Genomic DNA, 24844 nt, shown 5'->3' with positions numbered 1-24844 from the left:
CAGACATGTGACTGACACATAGCATGGGACAACCTAACTTGAGCAAGTCTGGTGCAAACGATAAAAGGAAAAATTAAACAAAATTATCAGCAAAGTCAACTGAACAAATACTGACATTAAAATGCAACCAACTCTGGTGGATGAATAGGACATCCTCACAGAGACAAGAAGTAAACAATAAAAGTGCCATCTTAAATAAAAATAAAAATCATAAAATCATAGAATCATAAAATCATAAAAGTAAAAAAAACGAACCAACCAGGAGACGAGACGAAGGACAAGGAGGGAGGAGTTTATGATGTTGTGGTTGTGATGAGGAAATGGACGCGCAGCGGTAGTTTTCAAAGGATTTAATCTGGAGCTGTCAAACTATATTTTCACTATTTCCAGGCTAGCTTGGAGGGCTTGCTTGTTGCTTTTCGGACATGGGTTTTGTCATCAAGTGAACGTCATCGGTAAAAATAAATGTATTGCTGGTGGTGCTGGGGCAGCTGATGTCGGTGGGCAGGGGGAGTTTTGGACCCAACCGCGGGTTTAAGAGTTCTTGTGCGAGTTCTTGAGTCTTTCTGTGTATTGAGCTAATTGTTAAAACTAATTGTTGTGTGGTTGTGTTACTGACAGACTGTAACGATACAGCGACCTAAAGAACCTGGCTGTGGAAGACAACTCATAATAGTCCGCCCTCACCAATGCTTAAATGCACAGACCTATAGGATAATTTTTGCAATTTGTAATTCATTTGTAATTGTTTTCTCTCCCATAAGTGCAATAACAGAAAAGAGCGCAATATTATCCAAATCATTACATAGATCTTACCTGCAATTCCTTATGCGCCTATTGATATGGAATGGACATCTGGCCTGGTTTCAATGAAGAGTCAGTCTGTTGTCAGATCACCTACAGCTTTTAAGATACAGGAAATGTGGGGGAGGGGGAGTGAACAGGGGGGTGGCAGTGAGTTGGAGTGGTACACTGGTAACAATTATCTGATCACAAGTTGTGACCAGAGGGGTAAGGGGTCCCTTAAAATACGGCACAAATCGTATTTGTAAACAAAAAGACGTGTTCTGTATTGAACTGATATTGGATGCAATTTGTCCTGTATTGGAGAAACACTGCAGTGCAAACAGTGAAGGGCTATTTGTATGAGCAAGTAAACTGCATCGGAGTCTCTGCTGGCACCACTGCCTCTCTCCTTCTAGCCTGTCTGTGGTGTCATGCAGGAGCCAGAGGCTGCGGACAGTGGCAGGACACAGAGCACTCTCAAAGTTCCTCATTCACCAGGCATCACAAATGTCATTTGTTTTGCACATTGTCAATATTTATTTATTTATTTATTTATTTATTTATTTATTTATTTATTTATTTATTCAGATGTGATAATAAAGGCTTCGAGAGTCTGGTTTAGGTACCTTGAAAAGTGCTTGAATTTTATTTTTAAAAAGCTGCAAACGCTGCTTACAACAGTATTTGCTCATTTTGATGTGATATCTTTAGATACATTAAAAGTATAATATAGGGTAATGTAAGTCATATATATTCATATATATTCTTCATCAGACGCATATGGCGTTGAAACGTCTGTCCTGTTACTTTGCACCTTAATAAAAGGCGTTGAATAGTCCGAGCTGCTCCAGTTTCCTTCCTTTTACTTCATGCTGCGTCCCTCCTCTGTGATGCACCGGACCTGCCTGCCTGCAATAGCTGAAGCGCGTTGGGACTCCCTCTACCTGTCGAACATCCTGTCTGTCTGGAGGCTGGTACTGATCTGTCTAACATCCTGTATGTCTGTCTGTCTGTCTGGAGCAAGCCCCCAGGAATAGCGCTGGGCTGTGAAGCCATTTGAACATGGTGGCGAAGCTCTGTATTGCAAGTCAGCCCAGAAAGGAAAATTCCCATCCACTTGCATGGGGATCCCGGCAGCTGTTAAACCCAGGGGAATTTTTTCCGGGTGTCACTCAAAGTATAAAACGACGATTAATTATCAAATATTTTTTTATGGGGTCATTTTTTCTTCAGAAGCCACTAAGAGCCGTATAATGGTGTATTTCCTTATTTTAATACATCCATGGGTGGGAGGGGTGGGAGACATCATGGAATAGGCCTACGTAATGGCACACATGCGCACTTCACATTGGGCCGCATGGTCAGGAAGTAAAACCAGGAAGAAAAAACCCCCATGATGGCTTCATGCACCAGTGAGCAGCCTCCGTCCGAATGCATGGGTGGGCGTGGCTCGTCCCCTATCCAGTTCTTTGAATACATCCATGGTCTGGAGGCTGTTACTGACCTGTCTAACATCCTGTCTGTCTGTCTGTCTGGAGGCTGTTACTGACCTGTCTAACATCCTGTCTGTCTGTCTGTCTGGAGGCTGTTTCTGACCTGTCTAACATCCTGTCTGTCTGTCTGTCTGGAGGCTGTTTCTGACCTGTCTAACATCCTGTCTGTCTGTCTGTCTGTCTGGAGGCTGTTACTGATCTGTATAACATCATGTCTGTCTGTCTGGAGGCTGTTACTGACCTGTCTAACATCCTGTCTGTCTTTCTGGAGGCTTGCAGGCTGTGTGTCGCTGACCTGCCTAACAGCCTGTCTGTCTGTCTGTCTGGAGGCTGTTACTGACCTGTCTAACATCCTGTCTGTATGTCTGTCTGTCTGGAGGCTGTTACTGATCTGTCTAACATCCTGTCTGTCTGGCTGTCTGTCTGTCTGTCTGTCTGTCTGTCTGACTGTCTGTCTGGAGGCTGACCTGTCTAACATCCTGTCTGTCTGTCTGCAGGCTGTTACTGATCTGTTTAACATCCTGTCTGTCTGTCTGTCTGGAGGCTGTTACTGATCTGTCTAACAGCCTGTCTGTCTGTCTGGAGGCTGTTACTGATCTGTCTAACAGCCTGTCTGTCTGTCTGGAGGCTGTTACTGATCTGTTTAACATCCTGTCTGTCTGTCTGGAGGCTGTTACTGATCTGTTTAACATCCTGTCTGTCTGTCTGGAGGCTGTTACTGATCTGTCTAACAGCCTGTCTGTCTGTCTGTCTGTAGGCTGTTACTGATCTGTCTTACAGCCTGTCTGTCTGTCTGGAGGCTGTTACTGATCTGTCTAACAGCCTGTCTGTCTGGAGGCTGTTACTGATCTGTCTAACAGCCTGTCTGTCTGTCTGGAGGCTGTTACTGATCTGTCTAACAGCATGTCTGTCTGTCTGGAGGCTTGCAAGCGGTTACTGGCGTTAGGGCTGCACGATTAATCGAAATAAAATCGCGATCTCGATTCATAGAAAGCACCAATCTAATTTCTAAATGATGTCGATTCTGCCGCATTTTCATTCGGGACACCAGCTGCATGAAAACAAGCGCTCCTACTTTCATGATGAAGTGAGGAGGCGGAGCTGTCAGCAAAGATGCCTCTGACTGCGCGAGGCAAGTCAGGCAGGCAGACCTCCGCAGATGTGCAGTGATTCAGTGAGAAACATTCCATTAAACTTTAATGTAGTACTGTGTTCATTGTTACTTTAATGATTGAAGTAACAATGAACACACTACTACAGGTTTCACTCTCAAACGACCGTATCAGCACATGAATAGAATCACCAACTTGCTGCATTTCATTTCTCAGCCCCGACTTTGTGTTGATATCTGCGTGCCGCATGACAGACAGGAAACGCATGCCTTCTTAACGAAAGATCATCTTAGGCTAAGAAACAATTGGGAAACGCGTTTGCTTCTTACGGGAGCCTTAAGAAGGGTTAAAGAAGCTATAGCGCAAAGAAGCTTTTGGGAAGCGCAGCCATTAAGGCTGTAGCCTATGATCAGACAGTTGTCTGTGGGAGGGGGGGTTGGTGGTTAGGTGGGAGTGGAGGGGAGGTGGGAGTGGATAGAGAGGAGGGCACTGAGGGGTGGGTGGGGGTTGTGGGGGGTGAGGGGGAGGAGAGGAGGAGGGGTTGTGGGGGGGAGGAGGGCGTTGGGTTGGAGGGTGGGCGCTCTGGCAGAGGGGTCGAACCTAGCAGAAGAAGGAAGTCAGAGTTTGCTTCTATTTTATACCATGTTGTTTTGAAGTGGAACTACTAAATGCAAAAATTATCACATATACAAAGGGGGGGAAAGCACGATTCAGGATCGTGTGTTTACACAAAGTGTCATTATCAGGTTTACTGTGTATAATGTAATTGGTACAGGGGGATGGGGGTGTGTGTGTTTTGGGCATGTTTCTACGGTGGCCCTGAAGTGCAAATCACAACCGCAAATCAGAAAACACGAACAACAAATAAGAAAACACAACGACAAATAAGAAAACACAACAACATATTACTAAACACAACGACAAATAAGAAAACACAACGACAAATAAGAAAACACAACAACATATTACTAAACACAACGACAAATAAGAAAACACAACGACAAATAAGAAAACACAACAACATATTACTAAACACAACGACAAATAAGAAAACACAACAACATATTACTAAACACAACGACAAATAAGAAAACACAACAACATATTACTAAACACAACGACAAATAAGAAAACACAACGACAAATCAGAAAACACAACAACATTAACCAAACCACAATGACATTAACCAAACCACAACGACATTAACCAAACCACAATGACATTAACCAAACCACAATGACATGAACCAAACCACAACGACATTAACCAAACCACAATGACATTAACCAAACCACAATGACATTAACCAAACCACAACGACATTAACCAAACCACAACGACATTAACCAAACCACAACGACATTAACCAAACCACAACGACATTAACCAAACCACAATGACATTAACCAAACCACAATGACATTAACCAAACCACAACGACATTAACCAAACCACAATGACATTAACCAAACCACAACGACATTAACCAAACCACAATGACATTAACCAAACCGGAAAAGGTAGGTACTCTCAGGTGACATGAATCGTCGCTGATTGGACGCAGGAACTGGTGAGATGGGAACTGGTGAGCCCGTGCCTCTGTCTCTGTGCCTCCCTCTCCCAACCATATACATGTTCGTCCACTAAAACTATTGATTCTCTGCAAAGCAACATCTTGACCAGCTGTCATCATGTCCATGTATGGATGTATGGATTTCCCCCTCTGGTGTGTTTTAGAAAAAGTAAAATAAAAGAAGCGAGTAGAAAACTGCACCTCAGCTGACGATCCACGCCAGACAGGTGCCTTTCGTATGTGCGTTTCAGAAGAGGGACTGAGTCAACACGTGAAAAAAGTAATCTGGAGCACCGCCAAAGTTTAGGCAATTTAAACTAGACAAACGCTGACATTACTCCTCGAGACGATCAGGCTAGGAAGCAGCCATTATTGTTTTGTTAGTGCAGTGCTAGTGGCGTTCCTGATTGGCCAACTTGCGCTGTCAATCACAGCGCAGTCGCTGATTGACTCTTCCGCTCTGCAGCTTCTGCTAAACCCCCCCACTGGCTTTGGGGCCAGACCATCGCGCAGAACCAAATGAAATGTGAGTTCACGTGACGGGCTGGTTTACCAGGCTAGGTGTTTTATGTAGCGCAGTCCCCCCCCCCTCTCTCTCTCCCTCTCTCTCTCTGTCTCTCCCTCTCTCTCTCTCTCTCTCTCCTCCTGCACAGAGGAAGACAGTTTGTGTCACTTATTCATTGTCGTGAGGAATTTAACTCTAAGTTTAGAAAACCAATGCAACTAGAAGGTAAAAGTATTACAAAAGGTTTATTTACAAAATCAAAGTCTCACAGACACTGTGGTTCACCCCCCTCTCTCTCCCATTTCCTGGGGAATGACCCCTTCTTCCTGTTAGCCACTTCCTTTTATGGACTTCTTCTGAAGTCCCACAACAAAGAGTAGCTTTATGCACTTAGCGCCCCCCTATGGCTAGGAGGGGTATAACAACATCTAAATTCTCTCTACATCATGCAAGAGAGTCAACTCAACTAAACATGATGAATGTTCAGTTAATTCAGTCGTTAGTTTATATGTCAAAACAAAACAAAAGCTGTTCATATGTAAAAACAAAACAGAAAGTTGCACTTGAACAGCCTCTACTTGGTGGATTCATAGTACTGCCCTCCAAATCCTAACCGCAGTAACTACAATTTTGGTCAAAATTGAGTTATTACTGAAATTGAACTTTTAGAGATCTGTTTTATCATATGACAAATTGTCTAAGTTCAGACTTGCTCTATATTTGAGAAAATGGTGTATAAAAGTTGCAGTAACTACAAAATCCAACCAAAAACCAGATCTAACCGCAGTAACTTAACTTACTGCAGTTTGATTTGATTTCCCAGAGCTTTAGCTGGACTTAAACAAACACTACATGCAGTAACTACATTGAAGTGTAGTTACTGCGGTTAAACACTGTTTTTGTTTGGGTTTTGTAGTTACTGCAACTTTCCCGGGAAAATTTTGCGCTCGCGCTCCTGATTCATAACACAGCCCAACATAGCACTCACTCTCATGGCACCAGCATAATCCATATCACTCTCTCTCATAATGGAACAATCCCGTGGGAAACGAATGGTGGAGCTTGCTTTGAAACGCAAATATCCAGAAAATGGTAAGGAAGACATGTCATAGCCTACAATACAAAATATGATAAACTAATGTAGTTATAACGCGAGTAATTATTTAGCGTTAGTAACTTTCCTACCTGCTCCGGGCTCCCCCCTGAAGCTGCTTGTACCTCCCACCAAGCGGCATAATCTTCGTTTTTCCTCATTGGGAATCCCTTTGTAGTTATTAATACAATCCAATCAGTCTATGGATCCAGTCATGGTAAAATAAACAAATAAAACCAAACGTCAACTGCGACATTGAAGAACGCAATCCATTTAGTTAATCCAGTTTCCAATATGAGAGCGCATTGCAGCTGTCCAGATTCTTAACTTTTGTTTTGTTTTGAGGTTGTAAAATCAGAAATGCCATATTCCTGCTACAAATCCGTAAGAGAGATAATCCAATACGGAGGGAATCCCCGTGTTTTCTGCCCAGAACTCCTCATGTGGGGGCTGGCTAATATCAGTTAACGTTAACGTAACGTAATTATTTCTATCACTAGCAAGCTAGCTAGCTAGCGTCCTAGCTAGGAGGATGAGCCGTCACATCATGACATTGTTTACATCCCCTCCTTCCCTCTTTTCGTTCTCGTTTATTTGACTAGTGCTTCTCAAAGTTCAAACTGGGGTCCGGGGACCCCCAGGCGGACCGTAAGGTGTTCCAGAGGGTCCCCTGCAAAAGGGGGAATAGTTTATTTTCCTCATTCTATCCATAAGTAACACAATGACAGAATGTATGACTATTTTGGTCATGGGTTTCATAACCTTAATAAAACTTATAAAAGCAAGCATCAGATGGGAGCCTGTGGTCTAATTTCTGTCAGTTTAAGAGTCCTTCTTGAACAAGTTTGTAATGTTTTGGGTGTTACAGGGAGGATATCTACATTACGATATTCAGATGTTGCATTGCACACTATGTAGAGTTCTAAATCATTATTTATATAACCTAATCTTGTTGTCAAATTAAATAATAATAATTAAAAAAAGAATCTTGATTTGTTGCAGTACCCAGTACTCCCTCAAAGAAGCTCCATATTTCACCATCACAGATGACCTTGGATGAGATATTTGCATCACTGCAGGCAGAATTTGAGAATGGAGTTGATGACAATAATGATGACAAGGACTACATGTATGTGATTAAGGATGGGTTGGATGATGAAGACGATGATGATGATGGCAAAGATGGGTTGAATGATGAAGACATTGACGATGATGATGATGGCAAAGATGGGTTGAATGATGAAGACATTGACGATGATGATGATGGCAAAGATAATGACAAGGAGTACGTGATGGAGGATGAGTTGAATGATGAGGATGACAATGATGACCATGGCAATGACGAAGATGATAACACCAACAGCATCACTATTCGTTTTCAAGAGGACCAAGCTCAAGATCACCCAGGGAGAAAAAATCCACAGATGGGGAAGCCATGTGGCCTAATGTGCAGGAGAAAATGCAGGAATAAAATAACAGAAGACAGAAGAAAAGAAATCTTTAGCACATACTGGAAGATGTCGTACATGGAAAAAAGAGCTTTGATTTTCCACATGGTCTCACAGGGTGACACAAAGCGCCACACTTCAGCGATCCCCAGCAGACGAAAGAAATCCCTTGTGTACCATCTCACGGATGACCACGGCCAATCACAAGATGTTTGCAAAACATTCTTCTTGACCACTCTTGGCTATCATCCCAAAAATGACAGACTGATCAATACTGTCATAGGAAACACCACCCCATCAAGCTTGGCACCACCCCAAGAAAAGAGAGGAAAACATGCAACAAAGAAAATCAATCTGGCACCAATATATGAACATATTGAATCCTTTAACCCTACTGTCAGCCATTACCGCAGAGAGCATGCCCCAAATCGTAGATACCTGCCCAGTGACATCAGTGTTCAACAAATGTACATGTATTATAAAGAGAAGAAGGATGTGAGCAAATGCTGTTATGAGACCTATCGTAAAGTAGTCAAGGACTGCAACATCAGTTTCACCAAGCTGGGTGAGGAGCAATGTGAGCAGTGTCTCAAGCACGACATACATTTGAAGGCAGAGCATCAGCACACAAGCCAAGGAGATGACTCCAGTCAAGACTGTGATGTGTGCAAAAAGTGGGAGGAGCACAAGGGTAGAGCACAAAGAGCACGCCATCACTACAGGGCTGATGCAGAGAGAGAGGAAACAGCTGACCTTACCATCCGCAGTGTTGACCTTCAAAAGGTCATAATGCTGCCCCGCATGCCAGGGGTGAAAACGGCAGTATTTACAAAACGCATTACTGCCTTTCATGAAACCTTCGCCACTGTCGGTAAAAAGTCAGCAACCAAAAAGAAGAGCATCTCTGTCATCTGGCATGAGGGTGTCGCTGGGAGAAAGGCAGAGGAGGTAGCATCTGCTTATGTCACTGCTCTTCAGAAAGAAAGGGATGTGGCACAGGTAATTTACTGGCTGGACAATTGCACTGCCCAGAATAAGAACTGGTGCCTGCTGACAACCCTGGTCAGGTTAGTGAATGACCTGTCTGTACCCCTGAAGGAGGTGACCTTCAAATACTTTGAGCCAGGGCACACATTCATGTCGGCAGACAGTTTCCATCATGGTGTGGAATTACAAATGAAGAGGCGGCCTGGGGGAGCTGTCCTCGACTTTGATGATTTCAGAAATGTAGTGGCCTCCTCCAACTCTGGAAAAGTTGATGTGGTGGAGATGAAGAGTCAGGACATCCTGGCATGGAGAGCGGGCCACTCCACGACTAAGCTGAAGATGATACCACATCTGGCAGCCATGGCCCAAATCCAGTTTAGAAGGGGTTCCAGAAATATGTATGTGAAACTGTCACATGATGATGAGGAATTCATGGAGCTGGATTTCCTCATGAAGAAAACCGCTCTTGGCTTTCCAGCAAGGCTGAGACCTGGAGACAAGGGAGTGGAGAGTCAAAAGAAGGCCGACATCCTGTGCAAGCTCTGCCCAATGATGCCTCCAGACCGCCAGATCTTTTGGACGAACTTGTCTGAGGAGTAATGAAAAGTGTGTCCATCATTGACATCTCAATTGGTCAAGACCAGAATTGTATTTTTACTTGTTGTTCTAAGGTTTAATTGTTGCATACATTTTCAGCATTTTGTAATTTATTTATTTATTTATTTATTTATTTATTTATTTATTTATTTATTTATTTATTGATTGATTTGTTTGTTTTATTTATTCTAAATATATTTAATATGCCATGTTCTTGTATGAATTGTCTCAAATGCTTTAATATTGTTTTGCTTGTGGTTCTCTTTTAATTGTTACATAAATTGTCAGCATGACTCTGAGTTGTACTTTTCTCAAAATCGTTTTTAATATGCCATGTTCTTGCATGAATTATCTCAATGTTTACATATTTTCTTGCTTGTTATGTTTTGAATTGTTGCATACAGCATTGAGACTGTGAGTTGTACTTTTATTCAAATGTGAAACTGTCACATGATGAGGAATTCATGGAGCTGGATTTCCTGAAGATTTCCTGAAGAAAACTGTTGTTGGCTTCCCCAAGGCTGAGATCTGGAGACAAGGGAAGTGGAGAGTCAAAAGAGGGCCGCCAGATCTTTTGTAAAAACTTGTCTGAGGAGGATAAAAAGTTTTTCCATCGATTGCCATGATTGACATCTCAACTCGACCAGAATCAAATTTGTTGCTTGTGGTTCTAAGGTTTAATTTTTGCCTACATTTTCAGCATTTGGTAATACTTTTATGTATTTATTTGTTCCAAATACATTTAATATGCCATGTTCTTGTATGAACAGTTACTGGCCCAAATGTTTTGATATTTTTTGCTTGTGGTTCTGTTTTTCAGTGTTGAATAAATTGTCAGCATTGAGACTGAGTTGTACTTTTATTCAAAATCATATTAATGTGCCATGTTCTTGTATGAATTATCAATAGCTGATCTGAAAAGATGATTTTCATTGAGGTAAAAAAAAAAAACAATGTTCATTGTGTCAGAATGATGACCAAAAGCAACACCACCAATGATGAAGATGCCTGGGGAAGGTGACAAAGACATCAAGTGACTTGAGGATTCCTTTCATTTTACTCAAATACTCATCTTCTAAAACTTTTTAAACATGTAAATGACAAAACAATTAAATATAGATAGAATGTTGGTAAGAAATCAAAACACATTGATTTTCTTCATGAAAAATAAGTCAGAAAAGGGAAACTAGATTGTAGTTACTGCACTTTAGATTTGCACTACCTATACATCTGTTTAAGGTAATACAAATGTAGAGTGCAGTATCTGCATTTTTGAGGCCATAGGTCAAATAATTGATAATGATTTTTTGCCATAAAAAATTCTTAATGTATACACATTTAATCAGCACATTATCACTTTTCAACCTATAACATGTTTGGCTGGACAGCCCAAAAACTTTAAAGCCATTTTTCTCAGCTTCACTGTTAGCGTAGTTACTGCGGTTAGGATTTGGAGGGCAGAGTAGCTGTGTGTGTGCGTGCGTGTGTGACAAACGCACGCACACACACGCACGCACACACACATGCATGCACGCACACACACATGCATGCAAGCATGCACGCACACACACACACACACACACACACACACACGCAGGCACGCACACATGCACGTACACACACACACACACACACACACACACACACACACACACACGCACACATTACAGGACCATGGGGGCTGCCATCATGCCTGCAGGAGAAATTATCTAGCTTGGTGTGCAAATCTAGGTGAAAATGCCAACAAAAGATCGTACCAACAGCACCGGGCCAAAGGCAAACTAGTGACAATGAAGGCTGAGTGTTGCCTCATGTCTCTTCCTGTGTCGGAGCCAAAAAGTTGCACTTGAACACCTGTAGAGTCTCTTTGCCCGGGCTCAGTGTTGGGTAGTCTAGGCTAGGTTGGCTCCTATGATTGTGTGTGTGTGTGTGTGTGTGTGTGTGTGTGTGTGTGTGTGTGTGTGTGTGTGTGTGTGTGTGTGTGTGCACGTGGTGCGTGTGTGTGTGTGTGCGTGTGTTTCCTTGTTTACAACATTCTTTGGAGCTATATTTGCTGAGGTTGGTCGAGCAGCTCAGGCACTCCCCTGTCATTTTTTCCCTTTACAGGCAACCTGCCCAGCCTACCTGCTTGTTCTTGTTCTACGTTCCCCAGTCTATGTCTGTCTGTCTGTCTGTCTGTCTGTCTCTCGCTCTCTCTCTCTCAGTCTCTGTCTCTCTCTGTCCTATGCTCACATCTGCAGAGCGGAAGACAGTTTGTGTCACTGTAGTTTCAACACCAGACCCCTGAGAGTTCTTCAGCTGATACTCTCTCTGGGTCTCATACACTATGAGAGTGGGAGAGATAAGCCACCTTCAGACATCAAGTCCGGGTCAGGTCAGGGTTGCTTGCCCTGAGCCTGACCCGGGCGATACATGAAGTGTTCCCTTTCAGACATGAGGCATGTTGCTTTCACACATGTGGAGCACGTCCAGGTGTAAAGTAGAGAGGGGGTGGAGGTGGGGGGAATTGGGCCATGACGACACAATAGAGAGCTCCAGGGATGACGTATTTTTGTAGGCTGAATGCGGAAGTCCCGAACTTCCTGGTTCTTCACTGTTTCTGTCTATGGGATTTTTGAATGACAATCACACATGAGGACCACTTTCATGAGTTTTGTAGCGTAAATGCGAGCCCTAGAAGTAAAATGCTCGAGCTAAGCTAATCCAGAACTACACACTGTCGCATAGGCTTTCACGTCACGTCAGCACTCAACCTGGACTGTTGTTGATGTGTGCACTGGTTACCTCGGGCTGAACGGGGCTGAACCAGGTGAGGGAAAGAGAATTTCCGTGTTCGCTCTTTGAAGTGGTGACGTTATTGACGTATATATCCTCATCGACTCAAAAGTGTAGTCTCATTTAGCCGTTTGCTAGCTAGCCGTCCTTCTAACGGCACGTAAAAGCTTCAAAACTCATAAAAGTGGTCCTCGTGTGTGAAGATGATATTACTAAACACTGGTTCGCGTTTGATTAGGCCAGCGTTGCTCAGAGAGATTATTAGAAGCATCGCGCCAAAAACCCATTCAAAACTCCCATAGGCGAAAACTGTGAAGAACCAGGGCTGTTAGCATCGATGATTTCCGGACTCGTTCCTGGAGCTCTCTATGGGGCGTTATAAAACTGAGCACACAGCTGCACTTAATGCATGGAAGACAGCCATCTGATCATAGGCTACAGCCTTAACTCATTGAGTGCCAATGACGACAATCGTCGTCAATTCAAATAGTAACGTTGAGTGCCAATGACGACGATTGTCGTCAGTTGCGTTTTTTGACGGTGGGACGTGGATCAAAGCCTGATGCATCTCCTGTGAAAATATGGGAGATGTCGAATGTGTAAAAGCTATTTTACGGACCCATTAGGTGGCGACAGTGCTCTCCAGATTAGAGAAAGGTGAGGAAAAACAGCAGAAGAAGTCATGGGGAAACGGAAACCGCATCAGTATGCATCGATATGCATGAAGCATAACATTAGCTGTGCCTGTGAACAGCAGCCAATCTGCTGCCACAATTGAGCCCCTCTGTCTCCGCTGCGATAGCCCATCCACATGATTACAGTAGTTGCCAGAAAAGGAGCACGACACCAGCGTCTTTCTGAAAAGCCAAATCATTCTCAGTTGGAAGCGCTGGCAGCCAGCGAACAAAAACGGGGAGCTGGGTGCAGCCAGCGCACTTTGAAACGTGCAGAGCAAACGAGCAGCAGAGAGCCACCAGAGACACTCCCACGGAGGAGGAGGGGTGAGGGGGGTGGGGCACGCAGGGCACCATACAACACGTACCGACCCAGACAGCAGGCTAGATGGACAGATTGGCAAAACACAAGCTAGAATATCTGATGCCCACCAGCAGTAAATCAAGACCAGCAAGAAGGCCAGCGCTGCTGGTTGCAGCTAAAAAATATTATTTTGCCATCAAAATTCCTTTGTTTTCGCTCTTTTATTGAAGGAAATTATTTTTGAGGTGTCACTACATCAGAAAATATTAGCTTCAGAGTCAGTGATGTGCTGACGGCTCATTATCTCAGCTTCTAATTTGAAACGTCTGTTTTTGCTGAAATCAACCTATCTTCTCCGGCTGATAACTAAAGAACGGAAAATGATATCAATAAACTTTTTTTTACTGATGATAGAAGAGAGTCTCATCGTTCTTTGGGCGTGTTCGGTGTTTACATAGTAATATCACACAATATTCTGTGGGCCTCGAGAAATCACTGAAAACGCTCTGAAACTCTGGCACTGGGAGCATCCGTTTTCCAAAAGTGGCTGGCACTCAATGAGTTAATAGAGAGCCGCAGGGATGACGTTTTTTTGTAGTCAGAACGCGGAAGTCCCGGACTTCCTGGTTCTTCACTGTTTCTGTCTATGGGATTTTTGAATGGGTTTTTGCCGCGATGCTTCAAATACGGTCTGTGGGCAACGCAAGCTTAAAGGTCCCATACTGTGAAAATCGGTTTTGATTGGGTTTTGTGGTTTGTATAAACTTGGGGGTGTCTGTCCAAGTCTGTAAAAGTATGAAAACACTTCCTACAGTCATTCCTCTCCCTCCCCTGCCACAAGATGGAGCCACAGGAGAGGCGAATTAGAGTTCCAGAATTTGCAAGGATTTCATACGTCACATGTCGCCAACCAATAAAAAAATTCACAGGGCCGCCCAGAGCCCGCCCCCTCACAGCCCCGACCCGACAGCTGCGTGCAGGAAACTGTTGTGTTCGCGTACAATGGAGGTCGGCATGGAAGGCCTGTCTGTTCTGTTAGCTGCTGCTACTGTAGCATGGAAACATGTCCAGACAACAATGAACTGAACCCATGGGTAAGTAAAAGTGTCACCACTTTGTGGTTGTTCAGTTATATACAGCCAGCTGGGTTTGAAAACATCATGGAAGAGATAGCCTAATGTGAATAGCCTAGTGTGAATGGAGGCTGTTAGACACAACAACTGTGCCTTATAGGCTAACCTCAGCCAGCCAAAACAAACACCTTGTCCCGGTGGCGTTAGGACACACGTACTGTAATGTTAGGGACTAGTTGCAACAAGCTAATTGAGCTAATGCTAGCGTTAGGCATTAGTTAGCATGCTACCCAAGCAGCTTCTCTGGCTGACTGGACACATGACAACCGATCAGCAACTCTGTAACAAAACTAAAAGGGTAACATTACTTTGGTGACCAGGGACTATTATCAGTACATTTGACTTCTAACACTAACATAATGGAAGATAGCCTACAGTAGTTACTGGCTGATTAGATGCAGCCATTGATAGCTTTTCACTTGTGTGTTTGCAGCTCTGGTAAGCCTGCTAGTTTTGTAAACAGTTGTCGCAACCATAAACATCAATGACACTACAAGGAATACTACTTCTCTGGAGGTTTATGTCCTATTTTCCTTGAGACAGTTGGATACATTTAGAATACATGGTAACTAATTATTGAGGCTGTAGTTAGCAGGTAATGTAGTTTTAGAGTGCAGGGATTGAGCCAACTTTCCCCTTTTGTGCCTCTAGTAAGCTACAACCAGTCTGACTTCCTCACCTACCAAGAGACCATCCAGGATCCTGCCGTCTGCTTAGCCGACTTTCAGTACGGTATGTTTACCAACACATTTTTATTGTACACACAAAACTTTGTAAATATGACAATTCAATACAGAAATAAAAATAATCTGTACATGAAAATCGCTAATTTGCGACATAATGATGTACACTCTTCCGTTTTCCCCCCATTCAGTCATGTCTCCTGAAGCATCAGCAGCGTCGGAGAGCGCAGCTCAGCACACACCTGCAACCGAGAAATCCTCCAGCTACCTAGCTGACAAAAGATCTGTCTGTAGACATTGAGAATAGAGTACACATACTGTCAAATATATTTCATATATTTTTGTAATACTTAGTCTCGTATAATTTATGTGATAGCCTAACAGCACCACTTTACTGCTACAGTGGAACATTCCTGCGATTTTACAGCATACCATGGTCCTGCACAAGCATTTTGTGTGTATTTTCTATAATAAAATAATTAGATTCTGTAAGAAGTCAGTGTTACTCTTTATCTACTTGGATGTGTAATAAAGTACAACACAATTACTTTGCTCAAATTTATTGTCATGTACTATCCATGTTGGCCATATTTGTCAAATCAATGCATGCACAGAATACACAACTGCTATACTGTAAGATAAGCTACACCTAAACTGTAAGGGTCCATAGTCTGATTTTGTTCATTGCATTCTGAAGTGAACATTACATTACATTACATTACATTACGTCATTTGGCAGACTCTTTTATCCAAAGCAACTTACAATAACACATTTTTTGTCTGCAATAGAACAATCAACTATGGAGCACAGTCTATGACAACTACAGCTTCTGAAGGAACAGTGGTACAAGTTTAGGTTAGTGGTACAAGGTTGTTTTTTTATATAAGGAAAGAGAGAGACGAGGTTAGATCAAGAAGGGCCCAGATGGAGCCTGAAAAGGTGTGTCTTTAGTCTTTTCCGAAAGATCGGCAGTGATTCAGCAGTCCTGACCGAAGGTGGAAGCTCGTTCCACCATTGAGGTGCCAGGGACGAGAAGAGTCGAGATCGGGATGAGCGACTTTTGAGCCCCCGTAGCGAAGGAGGGGCGAGGCGACCTGCACTGGTGGAGGAGCGAAGGGAGCGGTGAGAGGTTTGGAACCTGACCATGGATTGCAGGTACCGGGGAGCTGTCTGGTGTACTGCCCTGTAGGCCAGTACCAGTGTCTTGAATTTGATGCGGGCCGAGATGGGAAGCCAGTGGAGCTCCTGGAAGAGGGGAGTGACGTGAGAGAATTTGGGTTGGTTGAATATCAGACGGGCTGCAGCGTTCTGAATGAGCTGAAGCGGTCGGATGTCGGTGGCAGGTAGGCCGGCCAGAAGCACGTTGCAGTAGTCCAGGCGGGAGGAGACAAGAGACTGGACCAGGAGTTGAGTCGCTTCTCTTGTGAGAAAGGGACGGATTTTGCGGATGTTGTAGAGAGAGAACCTACAGGAGCGCGCTGTAGCAGCTATGTTGGCAGAGCAAGACAGCTGGTTGTCAAGGATCACCCCAAGGTTCTTGGCTGTTTGGGAGGGGAGTACAGTGGTGTTGTCAATGGAGATGGAGAGATCTGCAAGAGGGCAGTCTTTTCCTGGGAGGAAGAGTAGCTCGGTCTTACCAAGGTTGAGCTTGAGGTGGTGGGCAGACATCCAGTCGCCAATGTCTTTGAGGCATGCAGAGATGCGAGCCTCGATTTGAGTGTCAGAGGGGGGGAAAGAAAGGAAAAGCTGGGTGTCATCAGCATAGCAGTGATAAGAAAAGCCATGAGAAGAGATCACATAGGCAAGAGATCTGATATAGAGAAGGAAAAGTAAGGGGCCCAGGACTGAGCCCTGGGGGACACCGGTGGTAAGAGGACAGGATCTGGAGAGGGACCCTCTCCATGAGACCTGGTATGAGCGGTTAGAGAGATAAGAAGCAAACCAGGAGAGTGCAGAGCCTGAAATGCCGAGGTCGGACAGAGTGGAAAGAAGGATTTGGTGGTTGACTGTATCGAAGGCAGCAGACAGGTCAAGGAGGACAAGAACAGAAGAGAGGGATGAGGCCTTAGCAGTGTGAAGGGCCTCTGTGACAGCAAGAAGAGCTGTCTCAGTGGAGTGAGAGGCCTTGAAACCGGACTGCAGAGGGTCCAGGAGGTCATTTTGGGAGAGATAGAGAGAAAGTTGTTCGGACGCTGCTCGTTCGAGGGTTTTGGAAAGGAATGAGAGAAGAGAGACAGGTCTGTAGTTGTGAATAGCAGTAGGGTCAAGGGAGGGTTTCTTAAGCAGAGGCTTGACTCTTGCAGTCTTTAGAGCAGGGGGGACAAGACCAGAGGACAGAGAGGAGTTAATGAAGGTAGTGAGGAAGGGAGATATGTTAGGTGAGATGGTTTGGAGGAGAGCGGAAGGGATAGGATCGAGGGGGCAGTAAGTGGCTCGGTTTGAGCTGATGAGTTTAAGCACTTCATCAGGAGAGAGAGGAGAGAAGGAAGCAAATCCAGGGGCAGGGGGCTGAGGAGCAGGATTGGAGTCGGGAGTGTTAGTGAGGGTGGCTGGAGGATGGAAGGAGGAGCTGATGTCGTCCACCTTTTTTGTAAAGAAGGTTACAAAATCATCAGCAGAGAGGGAGGAGGGAGGGGGAGGGGAGGGAGGGTTGAGGAGCGTGGAGAAGGTGGCGAACAGTTTACTGGGATTGGATGCAGAGGACTGGATTTCAGAGATGAAGAAGGAGGTTTTTGCTTTAGAGACAGCATCAGTGAAGTTTGAGTGGATAAGGTGGTAGGAAGAGAGATCTTCAGGGAGATGTGATTTTCTCCATTTTCTCTCAGCTGACCGAAGCTCAGTTCGATAAGTTCGCAGAGATTCAGTCAGCCAAGGAGAAGGGGGAGAAGATCGGGCAGGCTTAGTGGTGAGTGGGCAAAGAGAATCAAGAGCAGAGGAGAGAGAGGAGAGAAGAGTAGTGGAAGCCTCGTCAGTGGACAGGAGAGCAAATTGCTCGGCAGGGGGAAGTAGGGAGAGGACGGTAGAAGAGAGGGAGTTGGGAGAGAGAGTTTTTAGGTTGCGTCGGGTGGTGGTAGAGTGGGGGGGAGATGGGTGGGAGGAGGGGAGGGGGATGGGAAGGGAGAAGGTGATAAAGTGGTGGTCGGATACAGGAAGAGGGGTCACAGTGAGATTAGAGGTGGAGCAGGATCTCGTGAAGACCAGGTCAAGCACATTCCCTGCTTTGTGAGTAGGAGGAGATTGAGAGAGGTAAAGGTCAAAGGATGAGAAGAAGTTAAGGAAAGACGGAGATTGTAAGGTTACTGGCTGGATGTTGAAGTCTCCCAGAAGGATGAGTGGAGTACCATCCTCAGGAAAGATGGAGAGGAGGGTGTCCAGCTCGTCCAGAAAGTGACCAAGCGGACCAGGCGGGCGGTAGATTACCACAATGTTGAGCTTGATGGGTAGGGATACGGCAACTGCATGGGACTCAAAAGATGAGATAGACAGATGAGAGAGAGAGGTGACAGTGTAGGTCCATTTGGGAGAGATGAGGATACCAGTGCCACCTCCACGGCCAGAGGCTCTAGGGGTGTGCGAGAAGGAATATGCAGCAGAGAGGGCAGCAGGTGTAGCTGTGTTTTCAGGAATGATCCAGGTCTCTGTGAGAGCTAGAAAGTGGAGGGTTTGAGATAGAGCATGAGCCGAGATGGTCTCAGTTTTCTTAACAGCCGACTGACAGTTCCAGAGACCTCCGGCAATAGTAAAAGGACTGTTTGCGCGCTTAGGGTGGGAGAGATTACCAGGGTTACTACACCTGAAGCAGCCGTGTCTACGGCGTCTGTGGGCTGAGGTTACAACAGGGATGGGAAGAAAACACATAGTTAGGTAGAATAAGAGAGGTAGCAAAAAACCCTATTCTATGGCCTCCCTTCGAAGGACTCCCACAGAAAGACTCCCTTGTCTTTGTGCCCGAGGCTACGTGCCGCTTACCGCTGCCGCTGTAGACTGACAGTGTTCAGAAATACTGCTTCAACAGGGCTATAAGCCACACCTCTCTAATCAGCGCCCGTCGTTCCCAGGTGATTGGGCTGGTGTCAGCTGAGAGCTATTACCCAGCTATCAGCCAGCTGAGCCACAGTTTCACTCAGAGACAAGACTAGCCTAAAACACTACTCCTTTTTAAATAAGGAGTAAGCAGACACAGATAACACAAAAATAACACAGCCTATAGCACTTACCCACTGAAGTCAAAGTTAAATCACAGAAGTCAAAGTTAAATCACAGAGAGGGGGATCCACAGCAGAGCAGTTCTATGACAGACAGCTAATGTGTAACTGACAAGAAACTTACTGCAGCCCAACTTATATGGAGCCTATAAGCCACACCTCTCTAATCAGCGCCCGTCGTTCCCAGGTGATTGGGCTGGTGTCAGCTGAGAGCTATTAACCAGCTATCAGCCAGCTGAGCCACAGTTTCACTCAGAGACAAGACTAGCCTAAAACACTACTCCTTTTTAAATAAGGACTAAGCAGACACAGATAACACAAAAATAACACAGCCTATAGCACTTACCCACTGAAGTCAAAGTTAAATCACAGAGAGGGGGATCCACAGCAGAGCAGTTCTATGACAGACAGCTAATGTGTAACTGACAAGAAACTTACTGCAGCCCAACTTATATGGAGCCTATAAGCCACACCTCTCTAATCAGCGCCCGTCGTTCCCAGGTGATTGGGCTGGTGTCAGCTGAGAGCTATTAAGCAGCTATCAGCCAGCTGAGCCACAGTTTCACTCAGAGACAAGACTAGCCTAAAACACTACTCCTTTTTAAATAAGGAGTAAGCAGACACAGATAACACAAAAATAACACAGCCTATAGCACTTACCCACTGAAGTCAAAGTTAAATCACAGAGAGGGGGATCCACAGCAGAGCAGTTCTATGACAGACAGCTAATGTGTAACTGACAAGAAACTTACTGCAGCCCAACTTATATGGAGCCTATAAGCCACACCTCTCTAATCAGCGCCCGTCGTTCCCAGGTGATTGGGCTGGTGTCAGCTGAGAGCTATTAACCAGCTATCAGCCAGCTGAGCCACAGTTTCACTCAGAGACAAGACTAGCCTAAAACACTACTCCTTTTTAAATAAGGAGTAAGCAGACACAGATAACACAAAAATAACACAGCCTATAGCACTTACCCACTGAAGTCAAAGTTAAATCACAGAGAGGGGGATCCACAGCAGAGCAGTTCTATGACAGACAGCTAATGTGTAACTGACAAGAAACTTACTGCAGCCCAACTTATATGGAGCCTATAAGCCACACCTCTCTAATCAGCGCCCGTCGTTCCCAGGTGATTGGGCTGGTGTCAGCTGAGAGCTATTAACCAGCTATCAGCCAGCTGAGCCACAGTTTCACTCAGAGACAAGACTAGCCTAAAACACTACTCCTTTTTAAATAAGGAGTAAGCAGACACAGATAACACAAAAATAACACAGCCTATAGCACTTACCCACTGAAGTCAAAGTTAAATCACAGAGAGGGGGATCCACAGCAGAGCAGTTCTATGACAGACAGCTAATGTGTAACTGACAAGAAACTTACTGCAGCCCAACTTATATGGAGCCTATAAGCCACACCTCTCTAATCAGCGCCCGTCGTTCCCAGGTGATTGGGCTGGTGTCAGCTGAGAGCTATTAACCAGCTATCAGCCAGCTGAGCCACAGTTTCACTCAGAGACAAGACTAGCCTAAAACACTACTCCTTTTTAAATAAGGAGTAAGCAGACACAGATAACACAAAAATAACACAGCCTATAGCACTTACCCACTGAAGTCAAAGTTAAATCACAGAGAGGGGGATCCACAGCAGAGCAGTTCTATGACAGACAGCTAATGTGTAACTGACAAGAAACTTACTGCAGCCCAACTTATATGGAGCCTATAAGCCACACCTCTCTAATCAGCGCCCGTCGTTCCCAGGTGATTGGGCTGGTGTCAGCTGAGAGCTATTAACCAGCTATCAGCCAGCTGAGCCACAGTTTCACTCAGAGACAAGACTAGCCTAAAACACTACTCCTTTTTAAATAAGGAGTAAGCAGACACAGATAACACAAAAATAACACAGCCTATAGCACTTACCCACTGAAGTCAAAGTTAAATCACAGAGAGGGGGATCCACAGCAGAGCAGTTCTATGACAGACAGCTAATGTGTAACTGACAAGAAACTTACTGCAGCCCAACTTATATGGAGCCTATAAGCCACACCTCTCTAATCAGCGCCCGTCGTTCCCAGGTGATTGGGCTGGTGTCAGCTGAGAGCTATTAACCAGCTATCAGCCAGCTGAGCCACAGTTTCACTCAGAGACAAGACTAGCCTAAAACACTACTCCTTTTTAAATAAGGAGTAAGCAGACACAGATAACACAAAAATAACACAGCCTATAGCACTTACCCACTGAAGTCAAAGTTAAATCACAGAGAGGGGGATCCACAGCAGAGCAGTTCTATGACAGACAGCTAATGTGTAACTGACAAGAAACTTACTGCAGCCCAACTTATATGGAGCCTATAAGCCACACCTCTCTAATCAGCGCCCGTCGTTCCCAGGTGATTGGGCTGGTGTCAGCTGAGAGCTATTAACCAGCTATCAGCCAGCTGAGCCACAGTTTCACTCAGAGACAAGACTAGCCTAAAACACTACTCCTTTTTAAATAAGGAGTAAGCAGACACAGATAACACAAAAATAACACAGCCTATAGCACTTACCCACTGAAGTCAAAGTTAAATCACAGAGAGGGGGATCCACAGCAGAGCAGTTCTATGACAGACAGCTAATGTGTAACTGACAAGAAACTTACTGCAGCCCAACTTATATGGAGCCTATAAGCCACACCTCTCTAATCAGCGCCCGTCGTTCCCAGGTGATTGGGCTGGTGTCAGCTGAGAGCTATTAACCAGCTATCAGCCAGCTGAGCCACAGTTTCACTCAGAGACAAGACTAGCCTAAAACACTACTCCTTTTTAAATAAGGAGTAAGCAGACACAGATAACACAAAAATAACACAGCCTATAGCACTTACCCACTGAAGTCAAAGTTAAATCACAGAGAGGGGGATCCACAGCAGAGCAGTTCTATGACAGACAGCTAATGTGTAACTGACAAGAAACTTACTGCAGCCCAACTTATATGGAGCCTATAAGCCACACCTCTCTAATCAGCGCCCGTCGTTCCCAGGTGATTGGGCTGGTGTCAGCTGAGAGCTATTAACCAGCTATCAGCCAGCTGAGCCACAGTTTCACTCAGAGACAAGACTAGCCTAAAACACTACTCCTTTTTAAATAAGGAGTAAGCAGACACAGATAACACAAAAATAACACAGCCTATAGCACTTACCCACTGAAGTCAAAGTTAAATCACAGAGAGGGGGATCCACAGCAGAGCAGTTCTATGACAGACAGCTAATGTGTAACTGACAAGAAACTTACTGCAGCCCAACTTATATGGAGCCTATAAGCCACACCTCTCTAATCAGCGCCCGTCGTTCCCAGGTGATTGGGCTGGTGTCAGCTGAGAGCTATTAACCAGCTATCAGCCAGCTGAGCCACAGTTTCACTCAGAGACAAGACTAGCCTAAAACACTACTCCTTTTTAAATAAGGAGTAAGCAGACACAGATAACACAAAAATAACACAGCCTATAGCACTTACCCACTGAAGTCAAAGTTAAATCACAGAGAGGGGGATCCACAGCAGAGCAGTTCTATGACAGACAGCTAATGTGTAACTGACAAGAAACTTACTGCAGCCCAACTTATATGGAGCCTATAAGCCACACCTCTCTAATCAGCGCCCGTCGTTCCCAGGTGATTGGGCTGGTGTCAGCTGAGAGCTATTAACCAGCTATCAGCCAGCTGAGCCACAGTTTCACTCAGAGACAAGACTAGCCTAAAACACTACTCCTTTTTAAATAAGGAGTAAGCAGACACAGATAACACAAAAATAACACAGCCTATAGCACTTACCCACTGAAGTCAAAGTTAAATCACAGAGAGGGGGATCCACAGCAGAGCAGTTCTATGACAGACAGCTAATGTGTAACATACACGCCAAGATTATCCTGAACAGGATCATCTGGCTTCTTCAGGATTCATCAGGGTTCTTCTGGCAACCTAAAGGAATGAGAACGGGTAACTTCAGAACAGTACAATGACATTTATTATTTTGCACAGGCAATTTAGAGTAGATGTGAGTAACGTTACTGTACAGACTATTGTAACATACAACAAACTATAAAGGTATCAACTCAAGAAGTAAGAAGTTATACACGGGTTGAATGACCAAGCCTCCGTCATGCAGTTATTGACTTTCAGTTGTAAAACAGATGAGCTAGCTTTATTGCTGAATAACACTGGCATGAATTAGCGTTACAACAGTCATGTCCAAATTAATAGATCGCATAGGACACAATAAGCATTATTGTTTACATGTGTCATGTCAATATTTGTATCCCTTGATGAATCTTCACATCAATTTGATGCATTTGAACGTAAATGAACGTTATATGCGTATGTCTACACCCATGCAGCAGCCAAGCTGCCGTTTATTGCTTATTAAAAAGGATCCCCATTATCTGCCGCCTAGACAACAGCTAACTAGTCTTCCTGGGGTCCAAATAGGCTATAGTGATAATATAATATAACGCTAGGGATAATAGCCATGATGGACACGGAAATCGGCAAGTTTACTAGCTATGCTAACGTTAGCCACACAAGCCAAAGCTAGATAAAAACACACCACTTACCGCACCGAAACGGGGTCCGTTCACTATGCCAACAACCCGCAGTGCGAATGGGGTCCGCTCAACTGTTCCTTTTCCTCTAAATCCAAATCTGTCAAACGGTCTCACTTTCACAGTCTTTTTTGACTCAGCTCAGTGCAGCTAGCTAAAGCTACAGGCAGCATACAGGCACAGACGCGTGATTTCGAATCGCACATAGGTTACGCAAGCACAGACAGTGTTGCTCTGCTCAGTGAGCGTTTGCTTTGAGTGACAGATCAGGCGGCCAATCAGAGGGGCACCTCACCGGAGCGCCTCATCGGCCAATCAGGCCAAGGCCTTTGTAGAAAAAACTGACTATACTGAGCTGCAGAGGGTGAATACAAGAAAAAAATCGAGATGTCTCCAAATCCCAAACAGAATGCATGACCTTATTTTAAAGACCCCTGACAAATGTTTAAAACAGCAGAAATCCACACAATATGGGACCTTTAATCAAACACGAACCAGTGTTCAGCGGGATAATCTTCACACATGAGGACCACTTTCATGAGTTTTGAAGTGTAAATGCAAGCCCTAGAAGTAAAAAGCTTGTGCTAAACTATTCCAGAACTACACACAGTGTCGCATAGGCTTCCACGTCACGTCACCACAGCCAAATTCAACCTGTAGTGTTGTTGATGTGTGCGCTGCTGTGCACTGATTACCCCAGGCTGAACCAGGTGAGGGAAAGAGTATTTCCGTGTTCATCCTTTGAAGTGATGACGTTATTGACGTATAATATCCCTGTCGACTCAACAGTGTAGTCTCATTTAGCCGGCTAGCTAGAAGTGTTAGCATCGATGTTTTCCGGACTCATTCCTGTGACTCTCTATTAAAGCTGAGGATTCCGATAGACACTGCACACTCACACTGCAGA

The 24844-nt window shown here is 44.6% G+C and overlaps 1 protein-coding gene across 1 annotated transcript in view; it reads right to left on the bottom strand.

Annotated features, from left to right (window-relative positions):
- The window catches only part of LOC310779399 (NLR family CARD domain-containing protein 3-like), a gene marked incomplete at its 3' end in the record, with an annotated part of 274039 nt that overhangs the window by 56739 nt on the left and 192456 nt on the right, over positions 1-24844 (bottom strand). The window contains exon 7 of the mRNA XM_083639934.1: positions 817-903. The remainder of the gene's footprint in view (positions 1-816; positions 904-24844) is intronic.

The sequence above is a fragment of the Poromitra crassiceps genome (genome assembly GCF_964638095.1).
Source record: "Poromitra crassiceps genome assembly, chromosome: 7".
Classification (NCBI taxonomy): domain Eukaryota; kingdom Metazoa; phylum Chordata; class Actinopteri; order Beryciformes; family Melamphaidae; genus Poromitra; species Poromitra crassiceps.
The sequence above is the reverse complement of the archived record's forward strand: the minus strand, read 5'-3'. Positions and strand labels throughout refer to the sequence as shown.